The 23,341-nt window shown below is 50.8% G+C and overlaps 2 long non-coding RNA genes and 1 other non-coding gene across 4 annotated transcripts in view; 2 read left to right on the forward strand and 1 right to left on the reverse strand.

Moving 5' to 3' along the window:
• Positions 1-1,383: 1,383 nt before the first annotated feature.
• LOC148004871 (uncharacterized) lies at positions 1,384-10,807 on the reverse strand. 2 transcript variants are annotated; one of them, XR_015625743.1, is made up of 4 exons: positions 10,375-10,807; positions 7,392-7,521; positions 3,463-3,597; positions 1,384-2,591 (listed from the first exon to the last, which is right to left on the reverse strand). It is a non-coding gene; the product is annotated as an uncharacterized LOC148004871 (long non-coding RNA). The 2 variants fall into 2 exon arrangements; XR_015625742.1 differs by lacking the exon at positions 7,392-7,521.
• A 289-nt stretch (positions 10,808-11,096) lies between these two features.
• Positions 11,097-23,341, forward strand: part of LOC102553868 (uncharacterized) — a 36,907-nt gene continuing 24,662 nt past the window's right edge. Inside the window, 1 exon segment of the long non-coding RNA NR_185125.1 lies at positions 11,097-11,283. This is a non-coding gene — a long non-coding RNA (uncharacterized LOC102553868).
• LOC120094023 (small nucleolar RNA U109) lies at positions 14,945-15,082 on the forward strand. The gene has a single exon (XR_015626200.1). It is a non-coding gene; the product is annotated as a small nucleolar RNA U109 (small nucleolar RNA).

Genomic DNA, 23,341 nt, shown 5'->3' on the forward strand with positions numbered 1-23,341 from the left:
TTAATAGTGAAACTGTAGTAGCTTCACACTGAAGCAGGCACCCCCCCCACACACACACCCACTGCCAGTGCCCATCATGACTCCTTGTCTGGCTTCCCCCTATTCGGAGAGGCTGTGCACTGTGACCAGTGTCCTCCAGAAGCATCTCTTGACCTTCTGAGTGGAGCTTGGCATCAGAGTCCAACTTTCAGGCCCCTGGGGTACATAACCAGGAGATGTGTGCCCTCTGCTCTCTGCTCCCCAGTGAGAGGAGCTAAGAGTACATTGAAAAGTGCTGGATTGGGTTTGGGGATTTGGCTCAGTGGTAGAGTGCTTGCTTAGCAAGCGCGAGGCCTTGGGTTCAGTCCCCAGCTCCGAGGAGGAAAAAAAAAAAAGTGCTGGATTGAAGTACTGCCTCTGGGCAGAGAGATGGCTCAGTGGTTAAGAGCATTGACTGTTTTTCCAGAGGTCCTGAGTTCGATTCCCAGCAACCACATGGTGGCTCACCACCATCTGTAATGAGATCAGATGCCCCCTCTTCTGGTGTGTCTGAGGACAGCTAATACCCCGCATATTCTCCACCTCCAGGTCCACTTCCCTTGAAACCAAGTCAGAACCCCAGGGTTTGAGAGAGGAGATCCAACTGTGGCACCAGGAACAGGTCTTGGTAGTTGTACCATGCAGGAGAGTACCCAGAGACTGCTCCTGCCTAAGCAAGAAGAAAGCACAATTGGAGGTCCCCCTGAACCCAGGCACAAGGCCCAGAACCCTCAGATGACAGACCTCTGTCTGTCCTCCACGGTTACCAAGCCCATCTCTTCCCCTCTCACCCCAGACCATGTTCCTCCTTTGAGTAATAAAGTGTCCCAAAAGGGATTGTGGTCAGTTTCTCATCATGCTTGTGGAGGAGGCAGTGGATACACGTCAGGCCATTCTAGTTCCTCGGGCCCCAAGCGACTTCCCCAAGGAGTACATCCAGGTTCAATGGGGGCCATTCTGGGTAACTCCTAAACCCGAACCAGTGAGTCACAAAGAAAAGCAGCTCAGACAGTGTTCTGAGGCCACATCATCGGCAGTAGAACACAGGCTAGAAACGCAGCCTCACACTGCTGCCTTCGGCAGCCCGAGATCTTTGCAAAGAACTTTGCTCAGTGAAGCTGGGATTCTTGGCTGCTGTAAGAAAAAAGATTTCAGGCTGGGCATGGTGGCAAACTCCTTTGATCCCAGCACCCAGGAGGCAGAGGCAGGTGAATTTCTGTGAGTGTGAGGCCAGCCTGTTCTGCAGTGCAAGTTCCAGTACAACCAGAGCTGTGTACAAAAACCCTGTCTGGAAAGAAAAAAAGTTTTTCAGGACAAGTCGGTGTGAGGCAGAGCAGAAATGAGGAAGAGATCTTTTAAAACAGATTTGTGTGTTTCTATTTGTCTGCGCATAAAGAGGGAGAAGGATGTCTGATCCCCTGGAACTGCAGTTACAGACGGCAGTGAGCCACCAAGTGGGTGCTGGGAACGGAACTCAGATCCCCTGCAAGGAGTCATAACTGAACCATCTACCAGCCCCGTAACACAGATTTAATGACATAGCAGTCAGAGGAAGAAGAGACGCCGAGAGGGGGCGTAAGCCACGCCAAGTTCTGGTGAATCTGGGTCCTGCTTAAGGAGCTTCCCTGCAGACTTATACAAGATTTCTGTGCCTCCTTAAGTCACATCTCACAGCTTCCCAGGGCCTTTTATCCACTTTCTCTTGAAATGACAGGGTGGTTCCTCAGGTGCTTCGGACAGGATTGCTGTCTGACGAGGAGAAACCCTTGGTCACAAAGGCTCTCCCTGGGCTAAGTCACGCCTTTCACTATAAATGGGGTTTATAGTCCAGCTTGTGAGATTCCTAGGAAATCACATGTTACAGCTAGGAAAAGGGAAAGGCCATACTTGGCCACACTTGCTTGTAAACCATTACTGGCCATACACCTGTAGACTCTTGGGCACGACTCGTTGATATTTTAACATTCTTATTTGAATATTTTGACAGAAAAGGAACACCATCTCTCCACAGACAAACTCCACATGGAGTTCTGTGCTGGAATTCTTGACTCTCAGAGGCGGCAGACTTCAACCATACTCTGGGATCAGGGACTCCCTTCCCTGCCTGGTTATCTATCCTGCTTCCACCAGGCCCTGATGAACTCCAGGCAGCAGGTCCTCCAGCTGTGGACACATGGTGAGCCTCACCCAGGGTCACTGTCCTTGTGGATGACTTCTGAATTCCTTCAGAATGTCCTTTATGAGAGTCAGGACACAGGATATGCTAAAGATTCAAGACCACAGACTGTAAACAGCGGTGCTGAGTTACGATGCCTGAGACTCTTGGGGCCAGAGCCCTGTCCTTACTCCAGCTGTGTCCCGGAGTCTGGTAAGGGCCTGATCCATGGTGAGAGCTCAGTTCCTGCTTGTTGAATGAATGGTGAATCAGTGAATGAGCAAACACAGGAAAGTTCGGATTTGTCAGGATTTGTCACCTATTCCAATCGTCAGTACAAGGAAGTATTGCTCAGGGCCTGTAACATGCACTGGCTGGGCTTGGGGAAGACAGAAGACAAGACTTGTGCAGTCAAGAGCTACAGAGAGAGGGGGGAAAGGAGGAGGGGGAAGGGAGAGGGAGAAGCAACATCAGTCCCACATAGCCTTGCTTTCAAGCCACACACCTACTCCTATGAGTTCTTTGCCCCTTTGAGGTGTATCTCAGCTCAACACCACTGTACTTGGGTTTGTGGAAACTGAGTATTGAAGTGAGCCCGCAAATCTCATCTCCTGGCGGCCATACCTTTGGGTGACATCCTCCCCAAAGTAAGAGCATGCTGACTGAGTCTCTAACCAACAGAGGCCATCCAAGGTGACAGTGTGCATGGGCTGATGCTACATGAAGTGGGACAGTCACCATCTTGAGAGGAGCCTTTGCTTACTTGAGGGAAAGCAGGCACCCAAGGAGTGGGAGAGCATGGTGCAAGGAAGTGAGGGAGGTCTTTGGCTAAGAGCTAAAAGCTGTCATCAGTTTTGTGAGTTTGGTGAGGAGAGCCAGGTGAGACCACGAGGAGAATGAGGATGGCCAGCATCATGCTGTCTGCCCTATGAAGTTAGAGTGCAGCAGAATCTAAGATCGCAAATATTGATGGCTTTAAGCCACTGAGCCTGTGGCCAACTATTCTGCAGCAGCTGGCCACAGAGCCACCATCCCTTCCTCTTTAAACATCCTCTTCCCAATTTAACTTCCTTGAAGATTTATTATATAGACACACCAGAAGAAGGCATCAAATCCCATTACAGATGGTTGTGAGCCACCATGTGGTTGATGGGAATTGAACTCAGGACCTCTGGAAGAGCAGTCGGTGCTCTTAACCGCTGAGCCATCTCTCCAGCTCCTCAGCATCCCTTTCTTTTTCCTCTTACATTGTCCCATTTCCAAGAGGAAAAGCAGTCCCCCTGCCTTACTTGGGTCCATTTCATTCCTGTGACGCCGCCTTTGCTCTGGGAAATGCATAGACAGGAACTCTTCATTCATCCAGCTTTAAAGGAGAGGCTCAAGGCTGAAGAGGTGGGCTTTCAGAGTTAACTCTGAACCTCCTCCTGTGGGATGATGTCACAGGTGAGGCAGGTACAAGATAGAATGAGGCCTGTCGTTGGACGAGAAGGAAGGATGGGCGGGAGAAAAATTTGAAGAAAGAGGAGGAGACAGAAACGGAAGAGGGGTGGAGGGGAGAGTAGCCGAGGAACAGCATGGAGGCTGACGTTAAGATTCCACGCTCGGGGTTGGGGATTTAGCTCAGTGGTAGAGCGCTTGCCTAGGAAGCACAAGGCCCTGGGTCCCCAGCTCCGAAAAAAAAGAACCAAAAAAAAAAAAAAGATTCCACACTGTACTTTACAGGTTGTTATGAATGTTCTTGAGGGATGTGTACTGGGCTTTGTATGTTTAGGTGGGCAATTATATCTTATCATTTGGGTCAAAGGTTATTGTGTTGTGTGTTCTTTCATGTAGCGATTTAAGTGTAATACAACAACATCCTCCCACCTTTGTTAACCAGATAGACTATAGTACGATATCTGTAGGCACCTCAGCCTGGGCCTCATAGAAGGGAGACTCCATAGTGCTCACCTGAGTACCTCTTCCCCATTACCTGAAAGGAAAGCTCTGCCCCCAGGATGCTGCTTGGATGTGAGCCAATGAATTCCATTGTTTCTTTGAGTACTGAGTCCAGTTGCTATCAGCAGGGAGAAAACAAAGTCCACTTTGGGGACTCTATCTCTACAGATAAAAACCTAGTAATATCCCTTGTATTAGTTATGTCTACGATGGTGATAAAGACCGTAACCAAAAGGAACTTGGGGAGGAGAGGGTTTGTTTCAGCTTACAACCCTCAGGTCACATTATATTAAACAGAGACACGGAGGCAGGAACTCAAGGCTGGAACCTGGAGGCAGGAACTGAAGCAGAGGCCATGGAGGGAGGGGTGCTGCTTCCTGCCTCAAATCCCATGGCTTGCTCAGCCTGCTTTCTTATACAACCCAGGACCATTTGCTCAGAAATGGTACCACCCACAGTGGGCTGGGCCCTTTCCTATCAATCACTAGAGAATGCCCCCTAGGCCTTGCCTATAGGTAATCTGATCAAGATAACCCTTCAGTTAAGATTTCCTCTTCACAGATGACTCTAGCTAATGTTTAATCCCACGGTGGTGATTTCCACTCAGCATCTTCTCCTCCCTGCCCCATCCTGGTCTTTAATATCTCTAACCTGAATTGTTCTACTCAAGCAATTAAAGGTTCGAAGCACTCTTTTTTTTTTTGGTTCTTTTTTTCGGAGCTGGGGACCGAACCCAGGGCCTTGCGCTTCCTAGGTAAGCGCTCTACCACTGAGCTAAATCCCCAGCCCCTCGAAGCACTCTTTAAAAGAATCTTTTAGCTCATCGTGATGGCGCATGCCTGTAATCCCAGTATTTGGGAGGTAGAAGCAGAATGATCAGGAGTTCAAGACCAGCCTGGCCTCCTTAAGGCCCTGTCTTAAAACAAAAACAAGGGTCTGGAGAGAGGCTCAGTGGTTAAGAGCACTGCTATATTTTCAGAGGACTGCCATTCAGTTCCCATATATAAAATAAATAAATCTTAAAAAGAACAAAACACAAAACAAAACCACGTCAAACAAACACAAAAAAGCTCCTGTGCTGCCGGCCTAGCATGTGTGAGGCCTGGTTCAATCTCTAGCATTGAAGGCACCAGAATGTTCTTAAGCTTAAACTTAAACTCCTCACATGGTGGTGTTGAGGGGTGGGGCAGACTAATGTCTGTCAAAGCAGGTTGTTCTCTAGAAAGACCCTCCCCCTGGTTGTCTCACTCCCTACCTGCTGGCCTCCATGTTTCCTACAGAGAGTTGAGACTCTCCCTGAAGGCAAGCAGACCCCAGGGCCGCACTCTTAGACATCCCAGTCTTCAGAATCGCAATCCCCGCCAACCCTTCCAGGATGATGTATAAAAAATAAGATGGGGTTTATTTCCCTTTATCAGTTTGTGGAGCCCTTGCTCTTCACAGCACAAAATGCTGAGGGTTGTGGGAGGGGTCACAGGTATCACATTGAGGACTGGGTTGGTCGGAACTCCCAGGGGTGGGGGGGTGCAACGGAGGTGAAGAAGACAGTAAGAACCACCTCCAGGGTGTGAGGGTCCTGGGGTGAGGACACGGGTTTCAAATGGAAGCTCAGCTCAGCTTCTCTCAGACATGTGTCCTGAAATGAAACTCCTGTCTGTGTAGGATGAGAGTAACACCACTTGCTTCACAGACAGAGCCACATGGAGCAAGTTAGACGTAGACCATGGGAGAAGCTGAAAGCAGGTGGCAGGAGGAAGAGCTCTCTGCAAAGGCAGTTAGTTCTCTCTCTCTCTCTCTCTCTCTCTCTCTCTCTCTCTCTCTCTCTCTCTCTCTCTCTGTCTCTGTGTGTCTGTCTGTCTTTCTCCGTCTTTATTTCATTCTCCTTTTTTTACTTTACGAATTTTACAGCATGCACCCCAATCCCATTCATCTCCCCATCCCTTCATATCTGCCCTCCGTCCCTACAATCTCCCCCACAAAAGAAAATTTTAAAATAAATAAATCAATCAATCAAAACCAAATAAACCACCTCCTTATGGAAGCTGTAGTGGGTCACAGTGTGTTCCACAGTATAACTGCCCTTTTGTCTACTTGTTCATTGCAATGAGTCTGGTTCGAGGCCTCTGCCTTCTGCTACATTATCAATACTGGATCCTCACTGGGACTCCTCTCGGACGTCCCGTTGCTACTGTGTCGTGGGGATCCTGTCGTTTTGGACTTGTAGGGCCAGCTCCTTCATGTGCTCCAGCATTTTATTGATGGGGTAGATGTTGGGGTGGGACAGTTCAAAGTCCTGGATCTGGGCCTACCAGATCTCCCACACCCTTACCACAGGACAAGTTCTCCAATACCACAGCTGCAGCAGCTGTGGGGCAGGGCCAGCTCTCTAAATTTCATGCCCTTGGGGCAGCTCACCACACCCAGCCACCAGGGCCAACACTACTGCGCTGCCCAGGCAAGGTGCAGGACCTGCTCTCCCAAGTGCCACAACCAATGAGGGGCAGGGCCAGCTCTGCACAGCCCTTGAACATCAACGTGATCCCAGGAGGCAGCCTAGACCGGGAATGTCCATCTGGCCTTTGGTGGTAACATGGACCACAGACTTCAACATAGACCCCGTCTGCTGCGTGGCCACAGGCCCAGACATGGCACCTCAGTGGCAGCACAGACTGGGGCTTCATGGCCTCAGGTGGCATCACAAGGCCTCACATCAGCCTGTTCCTCAACATCGTTGTGTTTCTAGTTCTTCCCGTCCTCACCGTGCTCACACTGCTCCACTTCTCTGTCTCTCTCATCGCTCCACAATATAACTGCACATGGCCGTGGCTCCCACTAAGGTGGGCCACATGGCGGGTGGGCCTCGGGCCTAGTTGGTTCTTTTATAATTATCATAGTTTTCTTTTTGGAAGTGCTGGGGATTGAACCTAAATCCTCGCGCATAACAGCCACGCCACTGTGCTACAACCCCAGCCTCCACTTAGTTTTGGAGACAGAGTTGTTCTGTCTTGAAGTCAGTTATGTAGTCCAGGGTAGTCTCGATCTTGTGATCCACAGACTGGAGAGAGAACTCCACCAGAGGAACCAGGTTTGATTCAGCACCCACACCATAGCTCACTACTGCCTGTAACACTAACCTAGAGGATCTGAATGCATCTAAAGCAGTGGTTCTCAACTTGTAGGCTGATCAACCCTTTTCACAGGGGTCTCGTAGCGGACATCCCGCATATCAGACATTGATGTCACAACTCATAACTCCTAACAGTAGCAAAGTTATACTTACAGAGTAGCAACAAAATAATTCCATGGTCGGCAGTCCCCACAACATGAGGAACTGTATTAACGGGTCACAGCATCAGGAAAGTTAAGAACCACTGGTCCAGAGCTTCTTAGGGGATGCTTTCTTCTGGTTTCTGTGGATACCAGGGCGGGACTCTCACCGATATCCATGCAAGTGAAACAAACACTCATGCACATTAAATAAAAATATAATCAGAACAAAACACTTGAGATCCTCCTGCCTCAGCTTCTCAAGTGCTACCGTTACAGGCTACATCACTGTCTTTTTATAATTCTTATCTTTTTCAAAGATTTAGAGTGTGTGTGTGTGTGTGTGTGTGTGTGTGTGTGTGTGTCTACACGCTCTATCTGCATGTACACCTACACCTGTGTACAGAAAGAAGACATCAGATCCCATTACAGATGGTTGTGAGCCACCATGTAGTTCCTGGGAATTGAACTCAGGACCTCTGGAAGTCAGCGCTCTTAACCAGAGTCATCTCTCCAGCCCCTCTTCGTTATCTTATATTGTTATTTGGATTCCAACCAGAATTCTGGGTCACACGGCAAGCTGAATTGTGCTGACTGACACTGGAAAACATCCGCTTGGTGTGAGAGTGAGAGGAGCCTAAGCTGAGAGCCAAATGGCCAGTTGCTCCCTGGTGATGAGTGAATCCTGGTGTCTGAGGGTTTCCATTATCGTCATGGAGAGAAGCATGGCAGCGTGTGGCACTAGAGGAGCTCGGAGTTCTACATCTTGTTTCAAAGGCCAACAGAGGTCTGCTTTCAGGTAGCTCGGAGGAGGGTCTCAAAGCCCAACTTCCTCAACAAGGCCGCACCTCCTAATACACACCTACTCCCCGAGACAAGCATCTTCAGACCACCACAGCTCAGTAAGTGGCTTCTCCACTCAGAACCTCTGTTTCCTCATCTTTACAACTAGAAGATGAACCATGCCCCCGTTGGCTTCTGGGTTTGTGTAAGGATTAATATCATTAGCTGTGTAATTGTGCTCTGCAGATTGTAAAAAGTCCCTGTAACAGGCTAAAAGGGTGTGGCTCTGGGTCATTAGCATGAGCCAGCAAGTGCTGGCTAACTTGTGGAGTCAGGGTGACTGACCCCCTAGCACTCTCTGCATATGGTTATTGGAGGCTCAGAGGGGTCCTGTGACCTGCCCAGGGTCTCACTGTTTGCAGAGTAGTGTTTAAGGCCCTTAGGACTCCCAAATTCTGGCGCGGTCGCCTGCTGTCCCCTACCCTTGCCCAGAGCAAGCTGCTGTGCTTCTCACTGCAGAGATCTGAGTACTTACTGCCCCCTTTCTGATCACAGGGCTATCCTGAGACCTTAGAGAAGTGTTTTAGGAGCTGGCTTCTCTTTTCAGTCAGCGGCCATGAGTAAACCACCTCTCCAAAGCACAGAAGTTCAGAAAACCAGACACTCGAAAAGGGACACTTGTCACTGTGTCCTCTGGAGTCCACCTGGCTGGCTGGCTGTGGCCTCTCCTGCCCTGCCACATAGCCCCCAGCTCTGAGCCCCTCGTCTCTCCCACTGACCTAACCAGACCTGCACTTTTCCCTCCCTCTTCCCTAGGGGTATCGAACCTCCTGTTGAAATTCAGACATTCTGGTGTCCGAGTGCCGCTTTGCACTTATTTGCTGTGTGTCCTTGGATAAATTGTCACCCTCTCTGGCTTCAGCCTGTTCACCTGTGCTGTGTGCAGTCACAAGGCTGGTGTGAGAATAAACGGGGAGGTGGCTGGCTTGCACAGTGCCCCACCCTGTGCTTGAGCTCCAGTCTCCCTTTCCTGAGGTCCCACTGCCTGATGCTGCCCTCGCTCACCCATTCTTACAAGGACGGAATACCTCCTAATCCCAGGCTAGGCTGGGCATTTGGAGGAGAAAAGCAGGCATCAGGCCAGGCCTGCTGTGTGGATGACCCCCTCCCCATCTTCATCTCCCAGCTCCTAAGTCCCAGGGCTGGATGAGGTCCGACCTCTTCTGGCACACATACACACACAACACACACACACAGACACACACACAGACACACACACACACACAGACACACACACAGACACACACACACATACACACACACACAGACACACACACACACACAGACACACACACACACAGACACACACACAGACACACACACAGACACACACACAGACACACACACACACAGACACACACACACAGACACAGACACACACAGACACACACACACAGACACACACACACAGACACACACACACAGACACACACACAGACACACACACACATACACACACACACAGACACACACACACACAGACACACACACACACACAGACACACACACACAGACACACACACACAGACACACACACACAGACACACACACAGACACACACACACACAGACACACACACACAGACACACACACACAGACACACACACACAGACACACACACACAGACACACACACACAGACACACACACACAGACACAGACACACACAGACACACACACACAGACACACACACACAGACACACACACACAGACACAGACACACACAGACACACACACACAGACACACACACACAGACACACACACACACAGACACACACACACACAGACACACACACACACAGACACACACACACACACACACACCCGTGCCCTGTGCAGTTCTGAGGGATGACCAATGGCAGGAAGGGCTTTGAGAGCCTAAGAGGGGTGTCAAGTTCCCTCTTCACAAGGCTCCTGTGGGTCTTGCTGGTGCTGACCAGAAAGAGAAGCCCAGCCCTCTTCACTGGGAATGCTAAGAATTTCTTAGTCCCTCTAAGAAGGAAGGGACAGAGCCTTTTCTCCCAGGCTCCAGAAGGAGCCAAACTGTTTACTAAAACCACAGCCTAGAGAGGTCCCAGGGCACCAGGGGTTCTGGGGAACTGGGCAGTAGGAGAGGAATCAAGAAAGTTAAGCAGTGCGGGTGGATGGATACCTCGGAGGAGGGCAGGAGCTCCGTCTGATCTCCCCGGTTATGGGCTGGTCTCATGTCTGCAGACAGCTAGGACTCTGGCCTCCTAAGTCTCTTCTCTCCTCCAACGTCTCTTGCCTCAGGCTTCAATAGTCACATGCTTCCTTCGTGGCCTCTGTGGGGCTGAGGGGCCATCACTCTGGTCAGACCTTACCTGTGCCACTGTTTATCTACCCCCTAGTGTGGGGAGGAGAGGTTTGCTCTGTGAGGGCAGGGCCTTGTCCTCTGCAAGATCCCCAGAGCCCGGTGGTACCACAGTTCCATGTCTCTGGTTTCCCAGAAACTCTACATCCACTCTCTTCCCCAGACGCCCTGGGTCCCAAGCTCTGTTCTTCCTTTCTGTCTTTCCATATCCTCCCTGGCCCTCCCCAGCTTCCCTGCTCCAGTATTGACTCCTGTGTTTGGTCAGCTGCCTGGGGGCAAGGAACAGGGGTGGGGGGCTGGCACTCTACTGCTCCGACCCACAGCCAAGGTCAGTAGGGCTAGCCTCTAATCTCTGGAGTCATTCTTGAAACACAGGCCCTAATCTAAGGGCCCAGGCCTTCTGGACTATTCTTAGACTGTCTCCCCTTTATCCACCATGGCCATGTTCTAAGTAGTCTCCCAAATATAGACCCCAGAGGTCAGTTTCCCGGGGCTCATGTATCAGTCAAGGACTTGGAACCAGTAGGTCACACAGAGATAGGTGGGTAGGAATTCGGGTAGAGGAACAGGGACAGAGAGCACAGTGCATTGGAGCATGTAATGCAGGGCTTGAGGGAGTATACAGTCAGGAGGAACTCCCGGGCTTGGGCTGAAGAGGTCCAGCCCTGGAATTTCCTCCCCCATTCTGGAGTCCTTCATTTATTTCCATCTGCAAAGCCTCTGTACCAGGTAAGGCAACAAACCCATATGTTGCACTTTATAGAAAAAGAAAGAGCCAAGGATATGTTTAATAGAGCCAGGTATGGTGAGGTGGGAGGGGTGCCTCAGAGGGCCCATTCTAAGGCACCTCTAGTATAAAATAGAGTTTAGGGCATGGGAAGGGAAGTTGGGAAGGAAGGACAGAGAGAGAGGGGAAGGTAGGGACGGAGGGACAGAGGAGAAGAGAGAGGGGGGAAGAAGAAGAAGAGGAGGAGGAAGAGGAGGAGGAAGAGGAGGAGGAAGAGGTGTCGAGGTGTCGAGACTGTGTGTGTGTGTGGGGGGGACTCCTGTCTGCTGCTGGGGATGAGCCTCTGTCCTGTGTTTCCTCCCTCCCTTCACGGGCACTGATGAGGGAACCAGTTAGGTTAAAGCACATAGGTAGAAAGGAGTGGAATGAGAACCTGTGAAATGTCTGGAAGCATCCTCCAGCACAGCCCCTACACCACCCACCCACACCCAGTGCCTCCTCTAACGCTGGGCTCAGGTGCCTTTGGGTGGACATGGAAGGGCTAGGAGATGCCCAGTTCTAGCTACTTCCTCCCAGTGTCCATGGGCACAGCTCAGGGGGACCAGGCTGGAGCGGGTGCGAAAGGATCATAAAAGGCCTGGTTCTTCACTTGTGGGTCAGGAGTCCCACCCTCTCACAAGTAAGTGAGACAGTGTCTCATTCTGTAGCTCCGGATGTCCTAGAACTCACTGTGTACCCTAGATTGCCTCCAGAGTGCCGGGATTATGAGTAGGCGCCATACCTGTCTGGCTTCTTTGCTTCCTTATTTATTTCACACACTGAGTATGGAACCTAAACCTTCATACTTCCTAACTAAGCACTCCCTCCCCTACCCCTATCTCCTCCTCTCCCTCCTCCTCCCCCTCCTCTCCTTCCTCCCCTCCCCCTCCTCCTCTCCTTCCCCCTCACCCTCCTCCTCCCCCTTCTCATGTCCCTCCCCCTCCTCCTCTTCCTCTTCCTCCCCCTCCCCCTCCCCTTCTCCTCTTCCTCCCCCTCCTCCTCTTCCTCTTCCTCCCCCTCCCCCTCCCCCTCCCCCTCCCCTTCTCCCCTCCCTCCCCCTCCCCCTCCCCCTTCTCCTCTTCCTCCCCCTCCTCCTCTTCCTCTTCCTCCCCTCCCCCTCCCCCTTCTCCCCTCCCCCCTCCCCCTCCCCCTCTTCCTCTCCCTCCCCCTCCTCCCCTCCCTCCCCCTCCCCCTCCCCCTCTCCTTCCCCCCTCCCCCTCCTCCTCCCCCTTCTCATGTCCCTCCCCCTCCTCCTCTTCCTCTTCCTCCCCCTCCCCCTCCCCCTCCCCCTCCCCCTCCCCCTCCTCCTCCCCCTTCTCATGTCCCTCCCCCTCCTCCTCTTCCTCTTCCTCCCCCTCCCCCTCCCCCTCCCCCTCCCCCTTCTCCCCTCCCTCCCCCTCCCCCTCCCCCTCTCCTTCCCCCTCCCCCTCCTCCTCCCCCTTCTCATGTCCCTCCCCCTCCTCCTCTTCCTCCCCCTCCCCTCCCCCTTCTCCCCTCCCTCCCCCTCCCCCTCCTCCTCCCCCTCTTCCTCCCCCTCTTCCGTCTTCTCCCCTTCTTGAGATACGTTTTTACGTAGCCCAGGTTGGCCTTGAACTCAATATGTAGCCAAGGATGACCATTAACTTCTAATTTTCCTACTTGTACTTCCTGAGAGTTGGATTGGAGGTCTGTGTCACCACATCTAGTTTTAGGCACTGCTGGGGGTCTAACTCAGGGCTTTGTGTAGGTTAGACCAGAACTCTACCAGCTGAGCTACATCCACAATTTCTTTCTAACCCAGCTTTAGTCCCTTCCCCAATTCAGAGTGATCTGAAAACGCAGAACCTGAGCTGTAATCCTGGCTCCTCCTGAAAATGCAGAACCTGGGTTCTAATCCTGACTCCCCCTAGGGAGGCACAGCAACCTGGAACCAGTTTCTTTCTGGCGTCAGATCTGGAAGATTTCCTGCCTCACTGCTTGTTTATCCCTCATCTCCTGTTGGCAGTCACAAAGCTTCAGTTACCCAACCTCACAGCACGGTTAGCCACACCCTCCCCATGAGGCAGGGCTCAAGAGATACAGTTCCCCAGTCAGCCAGATCCACCTTGGTGTCCACATTGTCTAGAGGGACTTGACACATGGCAGCAGCCCCATAAACATCACATGCAGAAAGTCTACAATCATTGAGACTCAGAAAGGTTAAGAGAGTTGCCCAAGGTCACACAGCAAATAAGTGCCTTAATGTTGGGCTCTAGTCCTTCTATTTAACTTTTTCCACTTGTCTCAAAATGCCTAAGTATGGTGCTGTGGGGGGGGAAAAGAGGGGCTCACCAGACAGGAAGCCAGACAGCAGGGTGACACAGGAAGAAAGGGCTGGGGAGTTACTGTGGGCACCAAACTCAGAGAAGGGTGAGTAAAGATTTTCTACACCTCATCCAGTGAACCACAGGGCCAGAGTCCTGCTTTGAGACCGGGTAAGACGGAAGTGGTCACAGGTAGGAGGCATGTCACAACTGCTTGGTTTTCTCGTTGGAGAACGGATCCTGCATGAGGGGTGGTGAAAGGATCTACAGCTCCGAGCTAACCATGTCGAGGTTAAAATCCCAGCATCACCACTTCCCAACTAGCAAACAGGCTGGCAAACAATGATCTGGCCCATGGCCAAGCCTCAGAGTCCAGTTCGGGGGAATGAGACGGCCAGATCTTCCCAGAAGAACTATGAGGCTGCTGCTGTTTGCTACGCCCAGTCACTAGCCCAGGGCCCTGGAAGTCAGCCTAGTCCTGAGAGCCCTGGCCAGGCGGCTCCATAGGTGCATGAATGCATGCACAGGTGCTCACGCAGGCATGCGCACGTGCACACACACACACACACACACACACACACACACACGAATACACACTTGCATTAGCAATATGTAAATGTACAAAGACATAAAGTGCTGGGCATAGTGTCAGCACTTTAATCTCAGCACTTGGGAGGCAGAGGCGGGCAGCTCTCTGTGTTTGAGGTAAGTCTGGTCTACAGAGTGAGTTCCAGGACAGCTGGGGCTACAGGGAAAAACCCTGTCTCAAGGAAACAAGAGAGGAGGAGGCAGAGGAGGAGGAGGCAGAGGAGGAGGAGGAGGAGGAGGAGGAGGAAGAGGAAGAGGAGGAGGAAGAGGAGGAGGAGGAGGAGGGGGAGGGGGAGGGGGAGGAGGTGGTGGTGGTGGTGACGAGGGAATGTTTCCCCACACACTGAGGCAGTCATTTCTGTAAGTCATCATCTCCCTGTCAATAGGAGAAGGGGCAAGGGGCTTACCATCACAATGGAGGAAGGAGCGTTTAATTGACTAGATCACAGGATGCTGTTAAACTTGAGGTTCAGCTTTGGATTAGGTCTATCCTGAATCATACATGACACCGATTAATAAAAAAAAAAAATTGCATGTGGAAATATCTTCTCGGGCTGGAGAGGTGGCTCAGCGGTTAAGAGCTCTGACTGTTCTTCCTGAGGTCCTGAGTTCAATTCCCAGCAACCACATGGTGGCTCACAACCATCTGTAATGGGATCCAAAACCTTCTTCTGGTGTGTCTGAAGACGGCGACAGTATACTCACTCTACAGTGTACTCACATATGTAAAATAAATAAAAATCTTAAAAAAAAAAAGAAAGAAAAGGAAATACCTTTTCCCCATTCTCTTTGGAACATGAATGTATCCAGAACATGCAACACTAAAAGGGGAGTTCTCAGGGCTGCCAGCCTTATAGTAGAGGTTGGGTGGTAGTATAATTCTCCTACAGAAAAAAAATATTTATCAGATGTTTATTTAATTCAAATGCAACTAGGTATCCTGTATTCTCATTCATTCATTCTCTCATTCATTCATTCTCTCATTCATTCATTTCTTGGTGCTGGGGAAGTAACCCAGGGCCTTGGCAATGTTAGACAAGCACTCTGCCCCTGAGCTCAAGCCCCTGTCCCCATCCTGTATTCTATCTGACAACCCTGAAAGCAGTTACACAATGAGAACTCACTCTTTCTGTTGCCGTGACATGCTCTCTGGCCATCTGTTTGGGCCACCATAGTGAAACCTTTTGGACTGAGTCATTTATAAACCAAAGTTGGCTACCATCCTGGAGGTGGTAAGATGTGGAGGCAGCAGGTTCTGTATCTGATAAGGCCTCCTCCTGCACACACAGTGCCTCTCTCAGGTTCCTCCACACACAGCAGAAGGGGTCAGGGGCTCATGAGCTCTCTCAGGCTCTTGTATAGAGCACCAATCCCAATGGTCACACCCTGGGGAGTAAGTTTCATATATAAACTTGGAGGCCAAGGATACCCAACACCAGCATTATCAAACACATATTTGTTTTTATGTGTATATGTGAGTGCCTACGTGTGTGTGTGTGTGTGTGTGTGTGTATGTGTGTGTGTGTGTGTGTGTGTGTACCAGGCATCACGTGTGTGCCTAGTGTCCTCGGAGACCAGAAGAAGGCCTGAAACTGGAGTTACAATCTGTGTGAGTCACCATGTGGGGGCTGGAAACAGAACCTGGGTCCTTCCTCCGTGAGACCCACCAGGGTTCTTAACCACTGAGCCGTCTCTCCAGTCCCTCAAAGATATAAGGGGAGAAATACAGTGAAGATCGGTGTGAATGACAAGCTTATGGGTATCAGGAAGGAGAGAAGAAAGGCCTGGGCCAGCTGTGTCTGAAGAGGGGACCTAGGCTGAGGTACAGGGAGGATGGCAGATGCTCGAACCATGACATCCCATTCGCACCTTCTGAATTTTGAACCACATGAATGTGAATATTTATTTCATCCAGGCAAGAAGATAAATAATATAACCGAGCGGCTTTATCCTGACCCGACTCCCCTCCCCCAACCTCTGCATTCTAGAAATACCCCAGCGGTTTTTTGGTCTTATTCTTATCAGAATTCCTGGAGGCAGCCGACTCCTGACTCAGCCTGTCTGTAGCTGCCCCACGCTCTGCAAGGGTGCAGTGAGTCACAGCCACCCTAGCCTCCAGCTGTCTGCCATGTGCAGATCTCCCCTTTCCCGCTGGCCACGAACTGTCACTCAAAAGAATCCCATCCCATGCATTGGGTGTGCCAGGCTCTGGGCTGGGAGCAGTGAAAACAGCAGCCTCATTGTCTGAAAGGGACACTCACTAAACCAAGGATTCAAGGGGGCTTCCCTTGCCAGGAGGAGGATGTGAGAAGGCTTCCTGGAGGGGGCGACATGTAGGCTGAGCCCAGAACAGAGCTCCAGATCCCTCCAGGCGGAGGGATCATCATGAACAAAGGGGATGACAGGGAGTGAGCTGGAGGACTTGGAGTGTGGCCCTGGTCCAGGAGAGAAAGAGCTGAACAGGATTATGTTCCAGCTAGTTCACACTGAGGCCTCCTTGAAGTGTCTTTCCGGCTTGAATTAACAGTGTCTGCCTCTCCTGAGCAAAGTAGGAGGCAGAACACTTACGGTCATGCAGGAGAAGTACAGAATCCAGACATAACTGCAGTGGACGTACCTCAGGGTCAGGTCTGAGAGACAGGCAGGGCTGCAGGGCACTAGCTGGCACAAAGCATCGCATCCTATTTTTCTTTAATTTATTTATTTTGTGTATATAAGTAATCTATCTACATGTACATCTGCATACCAGAAGAGAGTATCAGATCATATTATAGATGGTTGTGATTGCTAGGAATCAAACTCAGGATCTCCGGAAGAGCAAACACTGAGCTATTTCCCTAACCACCCACATCTTTTTTTTTCTTTTCTCCTTTTTTCTCTTCGCTTTTCTTTTCTTCTCTCTTCTCTCTTCTCCCCCCCCTCCTCCTCTTCTTCCTCCTCCTCCTCCTCCTTCTTCTTTTCTTCTTCTTCTTCGATTAGATCTCTTTACACAGTCTATGTTGTCCTGGAACTTGGTATGTAGATCACGCTGGCCTTACCTCCCAAGCGCTAGAATTAAAGGCATGTGCCAATATGCCCACAGCAGCTTCTTACCCTGATTGTCTAGGTAAGGCTTTAAGCCCAGAGAGGAACAGGGAACTGTGAAAGACCCAGGGTCAGGTGCAGCCAATTAGAGCTAGACCCCCGAGCCCTAAACCCCCAGCTCTGCCTCCTATAAGGCTGGTAACTCCGAGTTGAAGCCACAAAGGTCTTCCAGAAACCAGGTCTTGCCATCTCTATGATCTCATTTTGTCAAACACTTGAGAAGTCCACAGCCCCTCCCCCAAGACGTTCCCATTTCCCCTGGACAGCCCTGACAAGATACTGAAGTCCTACCACCAGCTCTCTTCCTTCCTGTTTCCCAGGAACATGTCCTAAAAAGGAACAAGTAGCCCCCATCCCCAGTCGCAGTCAGTCATTTGTATTTGAGTGTGAATTAGTTATTAGACTCGAAAAGACTGCCAGCTGCATGCACTGCCCTGCCCCAAACTACACAGGACGGGTGAGGAGGGAGTGATCCCAGGGCTTGAGCTGAGCTGAGCCCTGGGAACGCCTGGGCGGGGCTGCCTCTGCAGCAGCTGGCCCTGGGTCCTGTGTCCAGGTGGCAGTGGGATGGGAGGGGCCCAGATAGATCCTGGTTCATGTTGGAAGAGCACAAATTCTGCCTCTTGTCACCCACAAGCCAGCTTCTTACCTGTGTAGCCTTGGTCAGCCTCTCTCTTTCAGGTCTCCTTCAGGTCTCACAACCCCCTAACCAGCTGCTTTGTGGCTCAAACACTGTAGGCCCCAAGAGGACTCCTACTCAGGATCTCTGAAAAGTAAAAAGGAGGTATGGATCTCACAAAGCCTGGGGCACTGAGCACAAACCTTACCATGAAAAGAGCATGTACATGCACACGTGCGCGCGCGCGCGCGCGCACACACACACACACACACACACACACACACACACACCACAATTCCCCACCCCATCCCCTCATCACCACAGCCAAAGGAAGAGAAGTGGTAAGAAGGGCCCAGGGACTCCCAAGCTTCTCTCTGGTACCCATCCGTGCCCATGACCACCAAAATCTCCCATGAAACGCAGCATCTAGGGACTTGGGCTTCATAGCATAGAAGGTAGACAGAGTGCTTGTCTGGAGCTCATGAAACTGGGTTTGATTCACAGCATTGTATGATGACACACTCTGGGAGGTGGAGGCAGGAGGATCAAGAATTCAAAGTTTGAGGCCAGCTGGGGCTCCAAGTGCTGTGCCTGGTCCCACTCCGGGTCACTTCTTGTGGTTGTACATACCTCAGTCCCAGGCCTTAAGAAGCAAGGGAGGGGGGTTGGGGATTTAGCTCAGTGGTAGAGCATTTGCCTAGCAAGCGCAAGGCCCTGGGTTCGGTCCCCAGCTCCGGAAAAAAAAATCGTTAAAAAAAAAAAAGAATCAAGGGAGGGGGCTGTGATTTTGAAGCCAGCATTCCAGGCCAGCAAAGGGTCCAAGAAACACACTGCTGTCCTGCTGGTGGTCGCAGGGAATCCTGTCTAGCTATCCTGTGTTGAGATTTCTCAGAATTTGGAAGGTGAAGGAGAGACTGTTGGCCTCTCCAGAGCTGCTGTGGCCGGTACGTGGCAGACACTTAGTAGCTGTGTTGCCTGGATCTGTTCGTTCAATTTGGAATCGAGGGAAGTGCTTTTTTGTCTGTGGTCTTGAGGGTACCTCTCAGGGACCAGAGGCCAGGGTGCCCATTGCCTAGTGTCTCTCTCTCTCTTTTTTTTAAAAAGAATTATTTATTAATTGATTTATTTTATATATGTGAGCTCACTGTAGCTGTCTTCATGACACCAGAAGAGGCATCGGATCTCATTGCAGATGGTTGTGAGCCACCATGTAGTTGCTGGGAACTGAACTCAGGACCTCTGGAAGAGCAGTCAGTGCTCTTAACTGCTGAGCCACCTCTCCAGCCCGCCTAGTGTCTCTTAAAGGACCCTCAGTCTGACACTGAGAAGATTCCCTGGGATTCTCAGGTCCTTCCTGCCAAGAGCTGAATGGCTAGGATGGTTGGCCTGCTCTTTTTTCTAGAAAGACTATCATGTCTGCGTGGGCTCTTTTGATTGAGCACAGTGAGGTGGAGGTATGGGAAGGGGTTTATCGGGCCGAAGGGAGGGAGAAGGGCTTGATGTCCACATTCAGCAGCCTCGGGAAGCCTCTTCCCAGCCTGAATACTTCTGTACCTTGGGTAGTGAGTGGGTCCTAAAAGAGGTGCTTTAGGACAGTGGTCCCACCCTGTGAGTTGTGACCCCTTTGGGAGGTCGAACGACCCTTTCACAGGGGTCTCATATTACACACCCTACATATCAGATATCTATATTATGATTCATCACCATAGCAAAAGTACAGTGATGAAGTTACAAAGAAAATGATTTTATGGGGTTGGGGATTTAGCTCAGCGGTAGAGCGCTTGCCTAGCGAGCGCAAGGCCCTGGGTTCGGTCCCCAGCTCCAAAAAAAAAAAAGGAAAAAAAAAAAAGAAAATGATTTTATGACTGGGGGCAGTTGGGGGGTGGGTGTCACCACATCATGAGGAACTGTATTAAAGGACTGCAGCATTAGGAAGGTCGAGAACCCCTGCTTTAGCGCTTTAGGGCTAGAAATGTCTTGTGAGTCTTCCCAGGATGTGACAAGACACCATAATAACCGTCGCCTTCTATCTGAGTCTCTTGAGATTTTTCAGTTCCTGGGAAAGGGAATCCATTGCTATGGGTCACGGGTCTGTGCTGGATAGGAGGGGAAGTCCCATCATAAATAAACAGAACAGGGAGGGGAGGGAGGGATGATTGCTACAACAGACTGAATGTTTCTGTCTTCTGAAAAATCGTATGTTAAATCCTGTGTCACTGACATGGCGTTCATACATGGGCCCTTAGGATTAGCGGAATGGTTAGTGATTTCCTAAGAACATATAACTTATTTTATGTTTATTGGTGTTTGTGTGAGGGTGTCAGATCTCCTGGAACTAGAGTTATAGACAAGTGTGAGCTGCCATATGGGTGCTGGGAATTGAACTTGGGTCCTCTGGAAGAGCAGCGAGCACACTTAAGCACTGAGCCATCTCTTCAGCCCCAGGATTAGTGATCTTAAAAGACATGTGTGACTGCTCCTCTCACACAGTGAGAAGACCCCTGTCTAGGGAGGAAAGGGCCCTCCTGAGACACAGGGTCTGCTGGCACCTTAAGCTCACACTTCCAGCTTCCAGAAGTGTGTCTTCAGTGAAGTCTGAGACATGAGCGCTCCTCTTGTTGGAAGCTGCCCAGTCTCTGGGAACTTGTTACCGCGGTGAGTGGACTGAAACAGCCCCTTCGGAAGAGGCTGCTTTGATCTGAAGAGAACCTGGCCAGATGGCTCAACCCGTAGGCTGGCGACCTAAGTTCCATCCAGGGAACATGTGGTAGAAAGGGAGTAAGGACTCCCTTACTCAACTCAAGTTGTCTTCTAACCTCCATGTGTGTGGTGGCTTGGGGTGCATGCTCTCTGTAAGGAAATATATGCAAAACAAACAAAACAAGGAAAGGTTGGAGATAACTAGGAAACGAAGCAAAAGAACCTCTGTGGACTGCCAGGACCCTAATTCAGATCCCACCAAAAGTTTTTCCCAGCCTCCCTCTCCCCCACCATTCCTCCTCTCCCTCTCTCAAACAGGAGCTGTGTGCTAGGCCTGTGAGCCAGGCAGAGCCCAGGGAGTCTAAGGAACTACTGCTCACCCAGAGCAGGCATTGCCCATCAATCGCAGTACACTTCCCTTCCAGCCTGGGCTCGGCTCCTCTTCACAGAGCTCCAGGCAGCCAGTTCTCACCAACTGGAGTTGGCCCAAATATGGAAACTGCTGCTCCCATGATGATTCTTTCAATGTTTTAAAAACAGCAAAATTCCTCTTTGCTTTCCCTGGGGAATGTTCTTCTCTGCATAAGTGGTTTTGGTGCTTGACCCTGGCCGGCTGTTGAGTCAACATGTTTGAGGAGTTTTAAGCAACACAGAAAGACTCCATGTAAGTCCCTCCTCCCTATCCTCCCAAGACAGGGTCCTGCACAAAGTGCTTATGGCTGCTGCAGTCAATCAGCTCATGCTTAGTGGCTTTAAAACCATCAAGGCAGGCTAGGGATATAGCCTTTGCCTAGTGTGCCCAAGGCCTGAGCTTCGATACTCAATATTGCAGAGAGAGAGAGAGAGAGAGAGAGAGAGAGAGAGAGAGAGAGAGAGAGAGAGAAGAGCAGGGGTGGGGATGGATAGGGAGACAGGAGACAGACGGACAGACAGATGGACAGACAGGTAGGAAGGAAGGGAGGGAGGAAGGCTTAGGCAGCTATTGAGATAGCTCAGGAAGCCTGACAACCTGAATTTGATCCCTGAAACCCACACAGTGGAAAGAGAGCACCAACTCTTTCAGGTTGCCCTCTGACCACACATCTGACCGCAAATAAATAAAAGTGCATTTTTAAAAGGGGGTTTGGAAGAAAAAGCCTGGCCAGGTGAGGAACACCTGTAATTCCACCACCCAGGAAGCTGAGGCAGGAGGATTGCCACGTGTTCAGGGGCAGCCTGGCCTACATCCCCAATCCTTGACACTCCTATGGAAGACAGAATGCCCCGAGGCCAAGGAACCGGTGGGGGTGGGGTGGAGGAAGCAGGCATCTCTGCTTGGATTGCAGGCCCTATCTGGTGTCTACAGAAGAAAAAAAAAAAAAAACGCCTGGAAGCTACCCACTATCCTAATCCTGAGGCCCCAGGGAAGCAGCCTCTTCCTGAGAAGAAACAAGTTCCCACAGGTTTTATCTTTCTTCTGTTGTCTTCAGGCGGAAGAGACTGCACCCCCCCCCCCCATCTCTCCTCACCTTACCCTCACTCCTCGCTCTCTCTCTCTCTCTCTCTCTCTCTCTCTCTCTCACACACACACACACACACACACACACACACACACACACACACACCCCTCACCTGGGACGTGATGTTGGGGATAGCTCAGAACCAGAAGGGCTCCAGAACATATGGCCACACCTGGTTCTCCAGCCTATGAAGGGCATGGAGAGAGGGTGACAGAGGGTATCTGGAGGTGCTGGCTTCCAAGGCTGGTAAGCACACGGCACAGGCTCTCCCAGATGGATTTTTGTCCTGAAGTCTTTCCTTGGCCACCCCCACATTCACCCCACTATCCTCAGAGCAAGAACCCACACCGCACAAAGTGGAACAGGAGAGTGGAGATACACCCGGGACTCCGCTGCACTCTGAGACAAACTCTAATGCTAGCCAGTGATTTCTTCCTCTCTCTGTACCTCAGTTTCCACATTGATTAAAGGAGAGAGTGGACTCCATTACTAAAGAGTCTTCTGGCCCCAAGACTCCAGACAGAAGGAAAAAAATGAACAGAGGCTTGGATTGGGACGAGGGTGGACTGAGGTGAAGGCAGGAAGTCTGACCCCTGTGTGCAGCCCCTGTGAGCCAGACGTCAGCCCTGGAGGCAAGGTGGCTGGTGTAGGCAAGAGTCTGGCCTGAGGAGAGGACTTCTAATTCTTTCTTCCCCTCCCAACTCTCCCTTACCGGGCAGTCCGACAAAAGTAGTCCAGCCCTTGGACTAGAATGGAACCCCGGACTTGTTGCAAGAGCAACAAGTGGTTTTGCTTTGTTTTCTTTCTCTTTCTTTCTTTCTTTCTTCCTTCCTTCCTTCCTTCCTTCCTTCCTTCTTCCTTCTTCCTTCCTCTCTCTCTCTCTCTCTCTCTCTCTCTCTCTCTCTCTCTCTCCTTCTTTCTTTCTTCCAAGACAAGGTTTCTCTGTGTAGCTCTGGCTGTCTAGCTTTATAGATCAGGCCGGCCTCAAACTCACAAAGATCCACTTGCTTCTGTCTCCCAAGTGCTGGGGTTAAAGGTGTGCACCACCATGCCCAGCCTGCAACAAGTATTTTTAACCACGGAGCCATCTCTCTGGTCCCAAAGATTATTTTTTAAGTTTTATTTATTTTATGCATATGAGTACACTGTCACTGTCTTCAGACACACCAGAAGAGGGCATCAGATCCCATTACAGATGGTTGTGAGCCACCATGTGGTTGCTGGGATTTGAACTCAGGACCTCTGGAAG

Source organism: Rattus norvegicus, chromosome 7, assembly GCF_021556685.1.
Source record: "Rattus norvegicus strain SHRSP/BbbUtx chromosome 7, alternate assembly SHRSP_T2T, whole genome shotgun sequence".
Lineage (NCBI taxonomy): Eukaryota > Metazoa > Chordata > Mammalia > Rodentia > Muridae > Rattus > Rattus norvegicus.